The 19,196-nt window shown below is 40.7% G+C and overlaps 1 long non-coding RNA gene across 1 annotated transcript in view; it reads right to left on the bottom strand.

Annotated features, from left to right (window-relative positions):
* LOC140723567 (uncharacterized) overlaps nucleotides 1–18,474 on the bottom strand; it is a 159,223-nt gene extending 140,749 nt beyond the window's left edge. The window contains exon 1 of the long non-coding RNA XR_012097925.1: nucleotides 18,294–18,474. This is a non-coding gene — a long non-coding RNA (uncharacterized lncRNA). The remainder of the gene's footprint in view (nucleotides 1–18,293) is intronic.
* Nucleotides 18,475–19,196: the final 722 nt, after the last annotated feature.

Genomic DNA, 19,196 nt, shown 5'->3' with positions numbered 1-19,196 from the left:
AGAAATCTCGAGTGCAGAGGCTGCCGACAGCCTCTTTTCTCAGACGAACTCGTCTGTTTCTCAGATGAACTCGCAGAAGTCACCCTCTGGCGTCATCTTAGCTCCTCACACCCTCCCATCCAGCTCCCACTGCTGATTTTGCATTTCTTCTAAGACAAGGGGGCCCCACTTCCTACATTCCATCAAACACACTGGAATCCCATGTTCCATCGAATACAGTAGACCCCCTGTTCGCATTCTCCGCTAACATATCAGGTGCCCAGCAAGCACACTTCATCTCACATACTGGGATACCAGTACTCACTCCCTCTCGTACACCAAGTCCCCAGTGTCCACTCTCCAGTAACACACTGGCATCTCAGTCTCTGTGTCCATCTAATTTGTGTAGTCATCAGAGAAACTGGTTCCAAACATGAGCATGGACCACAGAGTAGGAGGAACGTGATTTGGATTAAAGTGATAAACTCAGTTTATCTTTCAAACCTAATCTTTCTTTCATGACTCAGAGCAAAATTTCTTACTTAAATTTTGTTGGCATGGTTTCTCTTGTATAAGCAGCTAAATAATGTGGCTTTAGAAGTTAGATTAGGCTTTAAGGCAAATCTTGTGCTGAATTTGGTGATGTGCCACAGTGTAACATTAGCATTAAATTATATAAACCTGTGGGCTAACATTTTCCTTTTTCATGGGGTTTTGTCACTTCAGGTGAAATTGAGTATAAACTCAGGCTGAATGTGTACCTGGTCTGAGTTGTCCAGACTGGCAACACTGTTTAGCCATGCGTAGTCAGAGACCAGATGGTGGAATTAAGCATGTTTGAGCATGAAAATAAACAGATGGGGTTGAATGGGACACAGACGTAGAAAGTCAGATGAGCACATATCCCTCTAACACGTTGACTGAAGTTTGTTTGCCTCTTAGCTCTTTATACAGGGATTAATCCATCATTTTTCAATCCCTAACCTCTGCCAACAAAGACTCTTTGATTTTCAAGGCAACTCCCATCTCTGCTGTGCTTTTCCAGCCTTCTGTTCACACAAGTAATCTCAGTTTTGCCATAAATGCTTCAGAATACGAGAATTAATACATCAAATGAGGGATTTCCCTTACCCACCTTCCCTCCCTCCCAGTCAAGTTGGTGTCTAAGAACCCTTTTTAAGAGAAGTGTACAGAATGAGCAGAAAACTGATAGAAGCATTGCTGAAACCAGGGTTGAATTCTCTGAACAAAAGGGTCTCCTTTAGGCTTCAGTTTGCAGTTTCAGTCTGGCTACCTAAATGAGTCACAAGAATGAAGGGAAGCAGGAGAAATTCCATCTTTCGTGATGGATAAAAATGCCACTGGCCATTACAGTAACCCAAGATTAATGGCTACCTATTTTATTTTTGCTTCACCCTTTCTACACTTTAGTCATTGCAATTTAGCTCAAGTTTTCTGTAGCTGTACTGTGAGGCAGGGAGGTATAGTGTACATGCATAGAATATAGATCACTGTGTGTGTGACTAGATTCAGAGCAAGCATCCCTGATGAATTTCAAACACATTTTTACTAGCAACAGTGCCTCAATCTCTTGATCAAGAATTTGAATTGTCCAGGATTCAGTTTAAGTGCAAACAGATTTATTTTCAAATAGATGTAAAATAGAAAATAGGTTATTCGACATTGTAGAAGCTTCATCAGATGATTTTTTTTGCATCTGAAAATTAGCTAAAGAATAGAGCATGTGCATAACTATGCCGTTTTTAATCCAATTTGCACTGCATTTGCCTTGAAGATACCCATTGGATGCTTTTTTTTCTGAAGTAATCTGTATGTTTTAGATAAGCATGAGCCCGGGTAATGAATAGTAGCATTCATGTCATCTGTGTGAGGCAACACTGTTGGCTTAATATGCCCACATTTGAAATTCTCACATCTTCTACTGCAATGGGTTTAAGAACAGAAATCATTTTTGAATCCACTCCTTTGCCACCCAAGGCTAAAATGATCACCCTAATCATCCTAGCTCAAAACAAATGGAGCTAGTCAGAGAAAGAAACATAGAAACAGAAATCAGGATAAAATAGATACAAAGGCAGAGAGTGCTGAAAATGCTCAAAAGGTCAGGAACCACCTGTGGAGACAGAAACTGAGCTAATTTTTCATTTCAATAGCAGTTCATGAGAATTAGAAAAAGGTAGAAATCAAGCATAATTAAAATAGAGATGTGTAAGAGGTGAAGAAAACAAAGAACATAGAAACCCAAAAAAGTGGGAGTAGGCCACTCGGCCCCTCAAGCCTGTCCCACTATTCACAGTGATCATGGCTGATCTCCAGGCAACCTCATTATATTGACATAAATATCCATACAAACTTGTTATAATTGATCCCAAATCAAAGACCTTAAGTTTGTGAATACTTTGTTTCTTTTGTACTCAACCCTCAATACAACTTGCAATACTGAAATGGGGGAATGTTCTTTTGGCCAGATGATTGATCTTTCTTTCTGGCCCAGACATGGAGGATTTCCTTGTAAAAGTTTCTGGAGTTCTGACTGCTCTAGACCCAAAATATTTCATTACTTTTCTATTTTCTTATCAGTTTGTCACTGTCATATTTCATTTCATTTCTATTGGTTCTGGCCAGCCTGTGTGCACTTTGTATTGGTTCTGGCCCAAGGTTATTGGTAGGGACATTGTTATGTCCACTTTTAGTCACTCTGATCCAGTAGAAACCATAGTTCACAAAACAGTCACAAAATTCGGAGTAGTCTCACAAACAGTGGCCTCCATTGCTTCCACCGCAAGGCAAAAACAAATATATTTGTTTTGACTACTTCTGCTCTCTATTCAGCTGGCTTGAAGATTTTCAATTTCTTCATGGCCAACAGAGTAAACACATATGGTTGCAGGGAGAACCTTCAACCTCCACACAGTCGTATTCAGTATTCAGGAATTCAAATGCATTCCTGAATTTAGGAACTTGATTCACTGAGCAGGGGTCAATTATAAAAAGTTTACGAGGATATTTACATTAGAACAATAATGTGTGAGTTTTGAATTAATCTCAAAGTCAGGATGGAATCCAGGTCTGTAGTGCTAGGAGACAGTAGCTTTATTAAATTCTAAATTAGTTTATTTTTGTCACAGGTACCAAGATACAGCGGAAAAACTTGCCTTGCATACTGTTCACACAGATCAATTAATAACATTAATTTGTGCATTGAAGTATGTGCTGAGGCTGAGAGTGTGGGGAAGATTAGTTGTCTTCAGCTGACTGAGGAGGAAAATGTAGAGAGAAGATATGGTAGTGCTGGAATAATGTTTTGCAAAATGCTGCTGGTATAAAAAATCTAAAATAAAATTAGAGAATGGTGGAAATAGTCGGCAGATCAGAAAGCAGCTATTGAGAGAAATGCAGAGCTAATGTCATAGATCACTGCCATTACATCATAAGTGACTGGTCCTGATTCAAATAGGAAAGGCTAGTAATCCAGAATGGGTAATTTCAACATTGGGACCTGATGACTGTTACCTGAACAACCAGCACACAAGGTTTTGTTCTTTGAGCTTCTCTGAATCAGAGTGGGAGGCTAAAGGCAGAGTGGGACGGGTGTAGAAAATGAAAATGATAGACAGCTGAAAGCTGCTTCCACAAAGCCATTGTTTCTCCAAAATCCATGGTCTCCAATGGTCACCCATGGGCAGCAAATACAGCGTACTAAATTGGAAAAGGTATTTATAAATTACTGCTGCTTCACCTGGAAGGAATATCTAGGTCTCTGGATTGTGTCTTGAGCAAGTTTAGAAATCACATCTTCGATGGCTTCAACCAGTTCATTTTTATGAGCTGTGGAAGTTAAGGCATCAGTGCTGATCTGTGTGGTACACCACTCATTGTACCAAGCAAACCTGGTACCTGTGTTCTTGTCTGTCCTATTTCCTTTTAACTAACCAATCTTCCATCCAAGCCAATATATTACACCCAACACTATCACTTATTTTCAGCAATAACTTTTATTGCTGATCTTTATCGAATGTTTTCTGAAATCTTTGTAGATTGACCAGTTCCCATTTGCCCACAGCACATTACTGCTTCAGTGAACTACTCAAACATGATTTCTCTTTTTTCAAATGATGTTGACTTTACATGGGTATCTTGACTTTAACCAAGTGCGCTGTAACAGCAGCTTCCCTGTGCAGATGTTAAATTAATGTTTATTGCTTCCTACTTTCTGCTTCTGTCCTGTTTTGAACAAAATCTGTTTATCCTGTTACACTGATCCAACAGTAATCTCACTTTATTTTATCCAATCCCCCCCCCCCCCCCAGATACTACAACTTGCCTACACATTAGGGGCAATTTACAGTGGCCATTAACCTACTAACCCATGTTTATGGGAGGAGCTCACTGCCCCTACTGGAAACCTATGCAGCACCGAAAAAACATGCAGCTTCATTCAGCCAACCCCAAGATCAAACCAGGTGACTGGAGTTACGGCTGCACCAGTAATTTTGGAATAGAAGTTAGAAAGATCAGAGACCATCATAGCAGCCTCTGGAGAACAATACAGAGTGTCACCATCCAGAATGAAACTCAGCTTCTCTCTGCCTCTATTCCTCAGCAAATTTCATATCCACATTGACACTATTCCTTTCACTATTTGATAACTTATATTGCTTAGAATAAAAGTTTTAGAAGTTGGGAGTAATACGGATGGATAACTGAAAAACTAACAGAAAATAAAGTTAGGATAGATGGTCATTTCCAGCTATGTGATTCATAGGATACCACAGGGATCAGTGCTGTGGCCTCAACTATTTACAATAAATATTAATGAGTGTGAGGAGCAGATCAGATGCATTGCAGCAAAGCTTTCTGATGGTGCAAACTGAAGTAAGAAAACAAGTTGTGAGAAGGACAGAAAATACTTAGGAATTGTATGTAAATATTTCTGCTGCACTGAATGAGCACCAAGTACAGTGTACCATGTATGAGCACCAAGTAAAGCCAAATTAGAAGGAAATGCAAAACTGGAACATCTTAGCTGTAAGTGTATTGTCATAATTACTCCACTGAGAGAAGTACAATCCAAATCTATGTGTTTCACAGCCTGCATTGCCAGCTGGCCTGTTGCTGCTCCTCTTTCTTATGTTTGTATTTAATTCCATGGGTTTCACTCTTGCCAGCATTTATTGTCTTTGATTTTATTAATCATCTTTGAAATTTCTAATGCAAAGCAGCAGAAGACCATAACAGATAGGAGCAGATTTAGGCCATTCAGACCATTGAGTCTGCACTGCCGTCTTATCATGGCTGATCAACCTCATTTCCAGCCTTCTCCCCATAACCTTTCACACCCTGACTAATCAAGAATTTATCAACAACCTATTTAAATGCACTCAATGATTTGGCCTTCACAACCATGCAGCAGAGAATTCCACAGAATCACCATCTTCTGGCTAAAAAAAAAAATCCTTCTCAGCTCTGTTCTAAATGGATATCCCTCCAATCTGAGGCTGTGCCCTCTGGCCCTAGACTTCCCTCAGTATAGGAAACATCCTCGTCACATCCACTCTATCTAGGGCTTTCAACATTCAATAGGTTTCAATAAGATCCCTCCATCATTTTCCTACATTCCAAGAAGTGCAGGCCCAGATCCATCAAACACTTCTTTCATTCCCCGAATTCTCATGAACCTTCTCTGAGCTCTCTCCAATGTCACCACATCCTTGCTTAGATAAGGAGCATAAAACTGCTCACAATACTCCAAGTGAGGCTCATCTGTGACTTATAAAGCCTCAACATTACATCCTTGTTTTTATATCCTAGTCCTCTTGAAATTAATGCTAACATTGCACTTGCCTTCCTCATCACTGACTCAACCAGCAAGTTAACCTTTAGGTAATTCTGCAGGAGGGCTCCTAAGTTCCTTTACATATTGGATTTTTGAATGTTCTCTCCATTAGAAGGTAGTCTACACTTTTACTACTTCGACCAAAGTGCATGGCACTGTATTCCAACTGCCACTTTTTGGCCCATTCTCCCAATCTGTCCATGTCCTTCTGCAGATACCCTGCTTGTGCAACACCACCTGAATGTCCACATGTTTTTATCATCCACAAACCCAGCCATCAATTCCATCATTAACATATAATGTGAAAAGAGCTGGTCCCAACACCAGCCCCTGTGGAACACCATTCGTCACTGACAGCCAACCAGAAAAGGCTCTCTTTATTTCTACACTTTGCCTCCCACCAATAAGCCAATCTTCTATCCATGCTAATCCTTTTCCTGTAACACTATTGACTCCTATCTTGTTTTGCAGTCTCAAGTCTGATATTTTTAAAGCCCTTCTGAAAATCCAAGTACACATCATCCACTGACTCTCCTTTTTCTTTCTTGCCTGTTCTTCCTCAAGGAAGTCCAACGTTTTGTCATGTGCCTCCAAGTACTCCAAAACCTCATTTTTAATAATAAGACCATAAGACATAGGAGCAGAATCAGGCCATCTGGCCCATCAAGTCTGCTCCGCCATTCAATCATGGCTGATCCTTTTTTTTTAAATCTCCTCCTCAACCCCATTTCCCAGCCTTCTCTCTGTAAGCTTTGATGCCATGTCCAATCAAGAATCTATCAATCTCTGTCTTAAATACACCCAATGACCTGACCTCCACAGCTGCATGTGGCAACAAATTCCACAAATTCACCAACCTTTAGAAAAAGAAATTTCTCCGCATCTCTGTTTTGAAAGGGTGCCCCTCTGTCCTGAGGCTGTGCCCTCCTGTCCTAGACTCTCCTACAATGAGAAACATCCTTTCTACATCTACTCTGTTTAAGCTTTTAAACCTTTTGAAAGGTTTCAATAAGTTCCCCTCTCATCCTTCTAAATTCCAGCAAGTACAGACCCGGAGTCATCAAACGTTCTTCATATGATAACCCTTTCATTTCTGGAATCATCTTTGTAAACCTCTTCTGGACCTTCTCTAATGCCAGCACATCTTTTCTAAGATGAGGGGCCCGAAACTGTTCACAATATTCAAGGTGAGGCCTCACCAGTGCCTTATAAAGCCTCAGCATCATATCGTTGCTCTTATATTCTAGACCTCTTGAAATTAATGCTAACATGGCATTTGCCTTCCTCACCACCAACTCAACCTGCAAGTTAACCTTTAGGGAATTCTACGCAAGGACTCCCAAGAACCTTTGCATCTCAGATTCCTGGATTTTCTCCCTGTTTAGAAAATAGACCACACATTTATTTCTACTACCAATCCATAGCCATGCATTTTCCAACATTGTCACTTTCTTGCCCATTCTCCTAATCTAAGTCCTTCTGCATCCTATCTGTTTCCTCAACACTACCTTCCACCAATCCTCGTATCATCTGCAAACTTGGCAACAAAGCCATATATTCCATCATCTAAATCATTTATATACAGCATAAAAAGAAATGGTCCCAATACTGACCCTACGGAACACTGCTAGTCACTGGCAGCCAACTAGAAAAGGATCCTTTTATTCCTATTCACTGCCTCCTAGCAATCAGCCAATGCTCTAATCATCTTAGTAACAGTACTTTCATGTAATACCATGGGCTCTTAACTTGGTAAGCAGCCTCATGTGTGGCACCTTGTCAGAGGCCTTCTTAAAGTCCAATATAAAACATCCACAGCATCCCCTTTATCTATACTACCTGTAATCTCCTCAAAGAATTCCAATAGGTTCATCAGGCAAGATTTTCCCTGAAGGAAACCATGCTGACTTTGTACTGTCTTGTCCTGTGTCACCGAGTACTCCATCACCTCACCCTTAACAATTGTCTCTGACATCTTCCCATCCACTGAGGTCAGGCTAACTGGTCCATAATTTCCTTTCTGCTGCCTTCCTCCTTTCTTAAAGAGTGGAGTAACATTTGCAATTTTCCAGCACCATGCCTGAGTCCAATTAGTTTTGAAAGATCATTTCCAATGCCACCACAATCTCTAAAACTACCTCTTTCAGAACCCTAGGGTGCAGTTGCTCTGGACCGGGTGACTTGTGTACCATTAGGTCTTTCAGCTTTTTGAGTACCTTCTCTCTTGTAAAAGTAACTGCACTCACTTCTCTTCCTTCATACACTACAACATCAGGCAAACTCCAATGTTTTCCAAACCACTGAAGTCAGGCTAAATGGCCTATAATTTCTTTTATTCTACCTCCTCCCTCCTGAAAGACTGGAGTGATGTTTGCAATTTCCCAGTCCTCCAGAACTATTCCAGAATCTAGTGATTCTTGAAAGATCAATCCTGGGATGCAGTCCATCTAACACAGTTGTCTTAGCTACCTTCAGACCTTTCAGCTTCCTAAGCACCTTCTCCTTAGTAAAAGCAACTACCCTCTCTTCTGCCCCTCAACACTCTTGCATTTCTGGCATACTGCTGGCACCTTCCACAGTGAAGACTGATGCAAAATATTTACTAATCATTCGCCATTTCTTTGTGTCCCATTACTACCTCTCCAGCATAATTTTCCAGTGGTCCGATATTCACTCTCGCTGCTTTTTCACTCTTTATGCAGTATTATCCCTTTTATTTTATTGGCTAGCTTACCTCTATATTTCATCTTTTTTCTTGTTATGGCTTTTAGTTGCCTTCTGTTGGCTTTGAAAAGCTTCCCAATCCTCTAACTTCCCACTAATCTTTGCTATATTATATGCCTTCCCTCTTCTTTTGTGATGTCTTTGACTTCCCTTGTCAGCCATGATTGCCTCATCTTCCCTTTTGAATACTTCTTCATCTTTGGGATCTATCCATCGTGGGCCTTCGGATTGCCCCCAGAAACTCCTGTAGGAGCCATGCAACTGTTTTCTATCAGCATTGTATTCTGTGTTGTGTATTTATTATGATAACTAGTTATGTAGGTGGGACATGGTAAAAGCAAAAGGTTTAGCTATGTATTCATGCTTTGTTCTGGGCAGTATAGTGCTGGGAACTGCTGTATGTTACATCTTTTGTTGACTGCTTAACTTTGTTTAAGTCCACTTAAGTACAGTCGTCCCTCAGTATCTGGGGGAGGGGGGGATTGGTTCCAGGACCCCCCGCAGGTACCAAAAAACGCAGATGCTCATGTCCCTTATATAAAATGGCGTAGTATTTGCATATAACCCACGCACATCCTCCCGTATACTTTAAATCATCTCTAGATTACTTATAATACCTAATACAATGTAAATGCTATGTAAATGGTTGTTATACTGTATTTTTTAGGGAATAATGACAAGAAAAAAAAAGTCTGTACACGTTCAGTACAGACACAACCATTGTAGCTCTTCTGGGAACACTGATGCCATCTCGGCATTAATCAATCCCAATTCTCCCGTGATCTTTAAGTTCTCGAGGCTGTAGCGCTTTACATAGCTAGCCAGCCATCCCTTACTAGCCTTAAGCTCCTTCCTCTCGCTCACAACACAAGTAGTGAATGAACGAGATGTGAGGCGAACAATGCTCAAACAACGAGTGCTGGAGAGAGACTGAGGATCCGTGAAAGGGCGGGCGGCTACAGCCGGGTATGCCTACACATCATTTCATTCGTGTGGATTCAGCTTAGTGCTCGGCACGCGGCAAATTCGAGTTTTGCTTTTTGGAACTTCCTGGAATTTTCTTTGAATATTTTCGATCCGCTGTTGGTTGAATCCACGGATACGGAGGACCGACTGTATGCTTAATATCTCTATATTTGGTTTCATAAGTTTTATCACTTCAAGATTGCATGTTTTGCTAATTGCTAATAAAGGATCAAATGCATTTCTTTGACTTTTTGGAACATTTTGATAAGAGGGCATGTCATAAAAGGTAACTCCCCATGTTCTGTCACTAGCCCTGGCACTGGTTTGTTCAAGTTGCTGCGACATTCTGTCCACAGACAAATTGGACAGTTAGACAGAACAGATGTCAGCTGATGATTTTCAGGATGATGTACAGCCTGCAGACAGAGTGTCCCATGTGTCTGATACCTCCTCAGCATGCATTATAAGGGAGGCTGATTTAGCTGAGTTATGCATAAGACAACAAATATTGAAGGATAAACATGCATTGGAAGTAAGACAAACAGATGGAAGAACAGCTTCAGAGAAATAAAGAGCAACTTTGGAGAGGAAAGAAGCAGATACAATGAAAGACAGAGCAGCTTAATTTGCAGGAAGAACTTGCAGCCAAGATGGCCAAACCAAAAGTGCTGAAGACTTCAAGCGCTGTGGATGTTAAAAGTGCTCCAGCAGGAGAGTTCTGTGGTGAGAGTTCCTATGTTAACATGGCTGAAAAATCCAACATAATCAATGTCAATGTGGATACATTTGTTCCTCAGGCGTCTGTGAACCACAGATTTGGACCCCAAGGGGTAGTTCAGGGTGTTCACTCTCAGCCTTTCTGAATCTATGCCATAACCAATAGCAGATGCTTCTTCAGAAGACAATAATCTACAGTATGGTGACACTCGTATTTCAGCCGATAAAAGTCTAAATCGTACGCTGGAGGCCATAAGGACGCAAAAGGAAATAGCAAGCCTAGTGGTTCAACAACAATGCATTGCATCTCTGCCTAAAAGAGAGATTCACATCTTTGATGGCAATCTATTGCAGTAGTATTCATTTATGAGGGCTTTCAAGAATAGCATTGAAGGCAAAACTGATCATTACAGTGACTGCCTCTGTTTTCTTGAACAGTTCACTGGAGCTTACTCTAGAGAGTTTGTCAAACATTTCTAGCGAGCCAACCTGGAGAAAGGATATCTAAAGGCTAAGAGCTTTACTACAGGAATGTTTTGAAATTGAGCAGAAAATTGCTGCAGCCTGCATGGAAAAGGCTTGCGTATCAAATCAGAAGACGTGAAAACTGTAGAATTTTTCTTAGAGGCTGTTGTAATGCCAGGACATGTGTGAGCTGGACGTGCCTGCTAATATGATAATTATTGTAAAGAGATTGCCCCATAAGGTAAACAATAAATGGAGATCAGTGGCCTGTAAGCAGTAAGATTAATTTCACTGATATTGTTGGTTTTATTGAAAGGCAGGTAAAGATTTCTACACACCCAATGTTTGGGAATTTATACAACACTACATCACCAGCAGCAAGCAAAGGTGTGAACAGAACTAAGTTACAAAGCCATTCTAAGGCGAAAGGAAGCAGCACTTTTCACTGTGAAAAGTGAACCTAAAGCTGAGCCTGGAACTAATGGAAGGGAAATGCTCAAGGATTTGTCTGCTCTGCCAAGGTTAACATACTTTGGATCTGTGCTCTCAGCTGGAGAAAAGGGTTCATAACAAGAAGATTGCTTTCCTAAAAGAAAATGATACCTGCTTTAGCTGTTTGTGTGTGGGACACATCAGGAAGGATTGAAGGAAACTTCTTTCATACAAGGTATGCAGCATACTTCATATTTACTCTGATGAAAAGGGTGTAGATTTGAAATAAGCCATGAAAGAATCAACTACAGAGCAAGTAACACCCTGGTATCTAATGGGTGTAAGGGGGCTAGCGATCATGATTGTAAACTTCCTTTCATTCCAGTTCTAGTCAAGTCTACAAAAGATAACAAAACAGTGGTTAATTATGCTTTCTGAGATCAAGGAAGTACAGCACAGTTCTGCACAGCGAGCCTCGTGAACAAGCTCAACCTGACAGGAAAAGGAACACGATTTCTCTTACGTGCCATGGGTCAGGAGAAGGTTGTGAGCACCTTCATTGTTTGAAGATTAGAAATGGCTGTCTTAGATATTTTAAACTATTATGAAATGCCTAACCTCTATATGCAGGAAACTATGCCTGTCTACAAAGGAACATTCCTTGTCAGAGAGATCTTCAGGAATGGTCTCACCTAAAGCATATTCATTTGCCAGAAATTGAGCTGCTGATAGAGACGGATCTGCCTGAAGCATTGGAGCCATTGTAGATGATTTTCAGTGTTAATGACTGGCCCTACGCAATCAGAACAATGTTGGGTTGGACTGTTAATGGACCATTAAAAGGAGACCATGGTGGTAGAAGAGATTACGCTGACAGTTAACAGGGTTTCAGTTTTCCACTTGAATGAGCTTTGGCAGCAGCAATTCAAAACCGATTTCCCTGAACACAGTCAAGAGGAACAACCTGGTTTGTCAAGAGAAGATCATGACCCAAAATAGATCGCCTACCAGACAGAGGACATTTATGTGAATGTTAAGATTTCATGTCTCCTGTATTTTGGTAGTATATAGTTGATTTTATAATGAATAAGGGGCTGGAATGGAGGTGTCAGGCATCTGCTTTCTATTAGCATTGTATTCTGCATTGCACATTTATTAAAGCAACTAGTCATGTGAGTGGAGGCGTGTTAAAAGCTAGGAGAAGAAGTTAGGTATTCATGCTTTGTTCTGGGAAGTTTAGTACTGGGGACCACTAGGTATGATATCTTTCATGAACTGCTTAACTTCACTTAAGTCTGCTTAAGTACATTTAATATCATTAGTTTTAGTTTTGTCAGTTTCACTAGTTGCTAATAAAGAAACAAATACTTTTCTTTGACTTTTTGGAAGACTACTATTGGGTTGATTGAAGGGTGTATGATTACCAGCAGCAACGTTATTTTGTTCAAGTTGCTGTTGCAGTCCTCTTCCGATCAGTTGTGGCCAGCTGCTCTTTCATGCCTCTCTCTGCAATTCCGTTTACATCACTGTAACACTGAATTTATCTTCTCCCTGTCAAACTGCAGAACAAATCCAGGGCATTGGAAGTGGAGGCAAGGAATGGACTGGCTCAGCTTGCTACTCTGCCACATTTACTTGTCCTGTGCTGAACTGATGCTGTGACTTCATGTCCGTGGAGTTTCACTTTCATAAAGTTCAGTTCTGAATGCTATTTGCTTACCTTTATTGCCTGCTTGATTAGATTTTTTTCTCTGCTCACTGAGTGTTTGATGGTCTTTTTTTCCATCAGTTCTTTTGGGTTTCTTTGTTTTGTGGCTAACTGTAAGGAAACGAATCCCAAGGCTGTATAATGTATACATACATTAATAAATGTACTTTGAACTTGAATTTTCTCATATTGTGATCACTGTCTCCAAAGGGTTTCTTTACCTTAACCTCCCAAATCAAATCTACCTTATTATACAACACCCAATACAGAATTGACTTTTCCCCAGTGGACTCAACTACAAGCTGCTCGAGAAAGTCATCTCGTGGACACTCTACAAATTTCCTCACAGTACCAACCTGATTTTCCTAATCTACTTGCATACCAAAATCACCCATGACTATTGTAACATTATCCTTTTTAAATGTCTTTTCTATCTCCCATTGCAATTTGTATCCCATATCCTGGCTACCGTTTGGGGGCCTGTATATAACTTCCATCAGGGTTTCTTTACCCTCTCAGCTTTTTAACCCTATCCACAAGGATTCTACATATTCTATTTCCAGTAACATGGAGGTGCAATTGGTCGCAGCAGCTTCTACGGGGTCAACCAACAGTGTTACTGTCTTTGTTAAATGTGTTTTTTTATGACATTAAGAACTTAAAGGTCTACTCCATAAGCAAGTTTCCCGTTGGGAGAGAAACTGAAGGAGCTGCACTTGGTGTGGATCATGGACTCAAGGTCTTGGATTTTAGTGTGTGTGACTGTATTTTATTGATATCTTATATGGGCCTTGTGCTGTGTATGACTGTTGGGTCTGTGTTTTGCACTTTGCCCCCGGAGTAGCGCTGTTTCATTTGGCTGTATCCATTGGTATTCATGTATGGTTGAATGACAATTAAACTTGATCTTCTGATCCTATATCACCTCTTTCTAAGATCTGATTTTATTCTGTATCAATGGAACCACCCCACCCCCTTGCGTGTCCTTTGATGTTGAAATGCGTGCAGCAGTGGCTAAGCCACAGCCTGAGTATGACACACCATTATAGTCACCACATTACAGAAAGGTATGATTACAACAGACCAGAGTTACTAGCTTGTGGCCTGGATTTAAAACCTGTCACCTGAACTAAGTTTAGATAGGCTAGGTGTGTTTTCAATGGAAGAGAGGAGGCTGAAGGAAGAGTTAATTACAATGTAAAATATGTCAGAAGGTATCATTCACCAACATCAGCACTACCTGAGGTCAAGCTCAAGGAAGCTACCTTCACAGAGGATATGTTCTGCCAGTTGCTAACTGCAGGTTTACCACTTGAGTGAAGGAGAGAATCTAAGAATTATTTTGCTCAACATGGGTCCTAAATCATCAAGATTACTGAATCCCAACTCTGCTAACACTTGTGTAATTCATAACTCTTCTTTACAATCCGCTGACACAATAGACATCTCAATATTGTTCCCAGTTGATACAATGTGGCAGTTTTTCTTCTTCTTGAGTTACTTGAGTTTTTCACCTATTGCAACAGAAACTCATCCCAAATTACAGTGAAGTCCAAACAAGATATTCAGTGACAATGGCATCCATGCACTCAGTAATTTGCAAATTATTTTCTCTGCATGACATATTCTTTTATCATGACACTCCCACTTGTATATTTTTTTACCTGCGTGTGGAGTGTTTAAGAACTGAATTAGATAGCTCAGTATTTCATGATCTGCAGTTGCCGTGGTGACAATGGACTTCTGCAGGGCATAGGGATGGTTTTATAGCCTGAGAGGATGAGTTTTTGACTTGGGTATGCTGATGCAGCAGGTGTTGAGGTGAGGCTGACTCCTTCTCCTCAAAGTTGTAAAAAGCAGCAGGAGCTGTTCCAGCTGCCCCCACTCATCCAGTTGGCAACTCATTTGGAAAGACACGTGAATAAGATTTGGGATAAAAACTTGGGCAAAGTGGGAGAGCTTAGATGGTTCATTTGGGCTGAAGGACCTGTTTCTATTCTGTATGACACTATGATTCATAAAGAAGTCCCGAAATTTGAAAGCACATTGCCATTTTTTTCAGTGTTGTGCAGTCTAAAATTAATTTCCTTTTCCTTCATGAAGCAAGTCATTAACATCTAAACTGGGTATTTCCAGCAATTTCCATCTTTATCTCTGGCTACTTCCACGTCCCTTATAAAATTCAACTAGATGCTTCCTGTTCACCCTTGTAAGTCTGAAATGATTTGCCTCATTAACATCACATGGGATCATGTCCCTGCTGTACTGCAGAGTTAACTGGAATATATTATCCTGGAGAAACTTGGTAACTGGTAATTGGTTTAATGTGCGGAGATACATACAGTGAAAAACTTTTGTTTATGTGCCATCCAAACAGATCATTCCATCATCATGTCTTTTGAGCTAGAACAAGAGGGAAAAAAGCAGTATGCAGCAATAGAACACAGGGATAAATTAAATGGAACATCCCACCATAATCCCACAAAGGCATTTTAGTACAAGAACAGTAAATAGTGCTGGTCATCAGAAATGCGGGGGTGGAATGTCAACTATGCCCCCCACGGAAAGGTCACAATATGCTTCCTTTTTTATAATTTTCCTGGCAAAATTTCAAGTGTCACATTTTCCTTCATTATGCCCATCTGACAGATCATTGCCCACTTTGTTGATCTAGTTCTAGAGTCACATAGTCTGATACAGCAGAGAAACTGACTCTGATCCAACACGTTCATGCTGATCAAGTTGCCTGCCTGTGTTAGCCCAACATGCCCACAGTCCACCCATGTCCTTCTAAACCTTTCCTAACCATGTACCCTTCCACATGAGTTATAAAAATGCATAACACAGTTAATAAGGAAATCTAAGTATCTTTTAAAAGTTATAATTGCATTCACCTCTATCAATTCCTCTGGCAGCTTGTTCCATATACCCAGCACCCTCAATGTGAAAATGTTGCCCCTCACCTTAAAGCTATGGCCCTAGTTTCACACTCCCTTACCTTAGTGCCAACACATGTGAGCAACAGCTGCAAGTAAGGCTGCCCAGGACCATGGGGGCATCTGAAATGAGTTGTTATGCATGGTTCAGCAGCATTTCAGCAGTCTGGGTTCAGTAAAATTCTCTCCCAAGGAGATACTTGTTATAGAGCAAAGTTCATTGGAGTGGTTCCAGGAATGGCAGGTTCCTCAGGTAAGGTGACCAGAACTACACACAGTACTCCAGGTGCGGCCTCACCTGTATCCTGTACAGTTGCAGTGTAACCACCATGCTCTTAAATTCAATCCCTCTAGCTAAGCAACAAGAATCTCAGAATAAATGGTCAGTTAGGATGAAGATGAGGAGAAACACAGAGGTTAGTAATTCTTTCGAATTCTGTACTTTGAAAGGCTTTTGAGATGGAGTTATTAAATTTATTCAGGATGATATTACCTCCTTATGTTAAGGATTCTTCTGAAGTTATGAAGTTATTCGGTAATAGCTTCAGTCCTTCCATTGTGTGACCTGTTCTTTGGTTCCCATCCCCATGCCAGTGACTTTAAACCCTCCCAGGTAGAAGCTGCAAACCTCCTTTCTGGGATATTGGTTAAATTTCAGTTTAGTTATAACCCATACCTCCTATAGAGGTCAACTCTGCCCCTTAAAGAGGTCCAAATGATTCAGAAACCTGAATCCCTGCTCCCTGCACCAGTTCCTCAGTTGCTCTAACTTTCAGTCCCTCAGTAGCACGTGGCACTGGGAGTAACCTAGCAATTACCACCCTCGATGACCTGCTCCCTAACCCTATATTCACTGTGCAGAAGCTTATCTCTCTGTCTGTACTGTTTGGTACTAATGTACACAACTTATCTCTCTTTCTATCTGTACTGCTGGTCCCTGAATTCAGGAGCAATACACCATCTTCACATCTCTATGCAGAACCTCCTTTCCACCATAATAGCTTCAGTCCCCCCATAATCAGAGTCTAAATTTTAATTGGGATGGGGGGAATGGGAGGGCAAATGTTGGGAAGCACAGTGGTACATCTGGTAAAGCCACTGACTCACCAGAGACTCAGGTTCAGTCCTGACCTTGTGTACTGATCTTTCTACACTGTCCCTGTGCTATATGGATTTTATCTGGGTGTTCATTTATTTTCCACATCCCAGATATATGTGGGTTGGTGGGTTAATTGACCACTGTAAGTTATTGCTTGTGAGTGTTCAGTTTGATGGGAATGTGGGGGAATAAATGGGATGAATGTAGGATTAGTGTCAGTGAGTGATTGACAGTGGATACCTACTTGGCGAGGGATGTTGAAGGGCCTGATTCCTCCCCCCCCATGATTCCATGACAGAGAACCATGAACCTATCAAACACCCGGGAAGTGTATGGAAGGAGCTGAGACTGGGGAGACAGGAGGTCAGGTACCTTGGTTATTCATGGTTGCAGGTCCTCAGGTTGAGGGATCTGTTCCAAACTGCAAATTGGAGATAGATCCTACCTGATTTGCTGATCTCCTCCAGTATTATTTTTGTGTTGCTCAAGATTTGCAGCATCTGCAGAATCTTGTGTGCGTGTGACTACTTAAAGAAGTGCAGTCTCTGGGCCTGACTGACAAGTGAATTATCCAATTGTCAGTATGCACCACCTTTAAACGAATCACAAATTCAACTTTATTCATGTGACTCTTTATCTTACTCTCTTGAACTGGAAATGTGATTTAGTATTTGACTCCAGGAAAAAAATTCATTGCACAATTAATTGTTTTAATGGATTCCAGGCTCACAGGTCAGTACTGTCACCCAGTGATGACTGCCGAGCGGGATCTAGCAGTCTTCCATCAGAACCTCTCACCTTTTGACTGTCATTTGACTCGTGTTTATTTCTTTGAGGCTAATTTATATACAGGCTTTAAAAGGAAAGGATGGTAAATGATAGATACAATGCTATAATTAATGTCCAGATTTCTGTGCCACTTGCAAAGCAATCAAGCCTTATTCTTGAGATGTATGATGTGATTGAGTCATTGCATTAAGTGACATCCTATAACGCCCCCAACAATTTGTGGTTCTTATATTGTTTGACTAATTAAAGGGAATGGAATCTACATCATACGAAAGCAGCATTGTATCCTTGATGCTTTTATACAGCATCTTTTTTTTAAATAAAATTAATGCCAGACAGCATTTAACTGATGAATCCCTAATGTGACTTTCTGTGAATAGCAAACCTTAATTTTTTTAAGCATTCTCAGCATCAGTCGAAGTTGAGAATATTTTCAGCAAGGTTCATAACTATCAGTATTAGGACCTTCTCCCAAGAATAAAAGCACATGGTTTAATTTTATCAGACAATAAGAATATGACAAAATGGCTGCATTCTATAACACTTTGCAGAAAGCTTTCAACTCTATCAGGCAATATTCTGCATTCAATGGATTATCCCATGATGTTGCAAAGTACTTACCAGGCCAGCTGGTTGACATTGCATGGAAAATTATAGAAAATGACTGTTTGCAATGCAGTCTTTGAGATGATAAATGGCTTCATTTCACTTCTTAAAGGCTTGTGTCACTGCACAGGCTGATTCAGGTCATTTGCATCACTGTCTGCAGAGCCCAGGTCGTTTGCTTCTTTCCCTTTCAATGTTCATCAGGGTAACAGGAAGTTGCTTTAGGGAGTGAAAAGATGGCAACACTTTGATATAGATCATGTGTAGACAGAAGGGATTGATTTAGACTGGCATCATCATCAGCACAGACATGGTGGGCTGAAGGGCTGTTCTTGTGCTGTACTCGCAAAACATCTTATGTTTCACATTTGGTAACTAGCTGAGAGTCACAGTGATATACAGCATGGAAACAAACCCTTTGACCCATCAACTCCATGCTAATCATTAATATCCATCTACACCAATCCCTTATGCTATTCCTCCCACATTCCCGTTGTTGTGCCTGTGCACAACTACATGTAAATTAAATAAAAGCACACGGGAGATAGCTTTAACTGGTGTATCCACATCACAACGAGAGAGAGAGAGAACTGCCCACGTGTAGACAATAGTACATGTTGGACGACAGCTCAATATATAGTCCTAAGGGGGAGAGGTGTCATTGCTCTGAAAGAAATAGATCCATATATTACACTTCCTCCCCCTTTAGATTAATGCAACATCAACTGTATATGTACAAAGCATTAAATGTCCCTTTCATAAACCCATATTCCAAATAAACGTGTGTGCACAATAGCAGTCCATAACTAATTTCACAGTTCTAAAGATTCGGTCTTTTGGGTGGTACTGCATTTCTTTCAGGATAGTGCCTCTGAACCTGTGGGGAGGCATCAGGTTTGGCAGGTGTCTTGTCAAAGG

The sequence above is a fragment of the Hemitrygon akajei genome, chromosome 3, assembly GCF_048418815.1.
Source record: "Hemitrygon akajei chromosome 3, sHemAka1.3, whole genome shotgun sequence".
Lineage (NCBI taxonomy): Eukaryota > Metazoa > Chordata > Chondrichthyes > Myliobatiformes > Dasyatidae > Hemitrygon > Hemitrygon akajei.
This window is presented reverse-complemented; position numbering and strand designations above follow the sequence as displayed.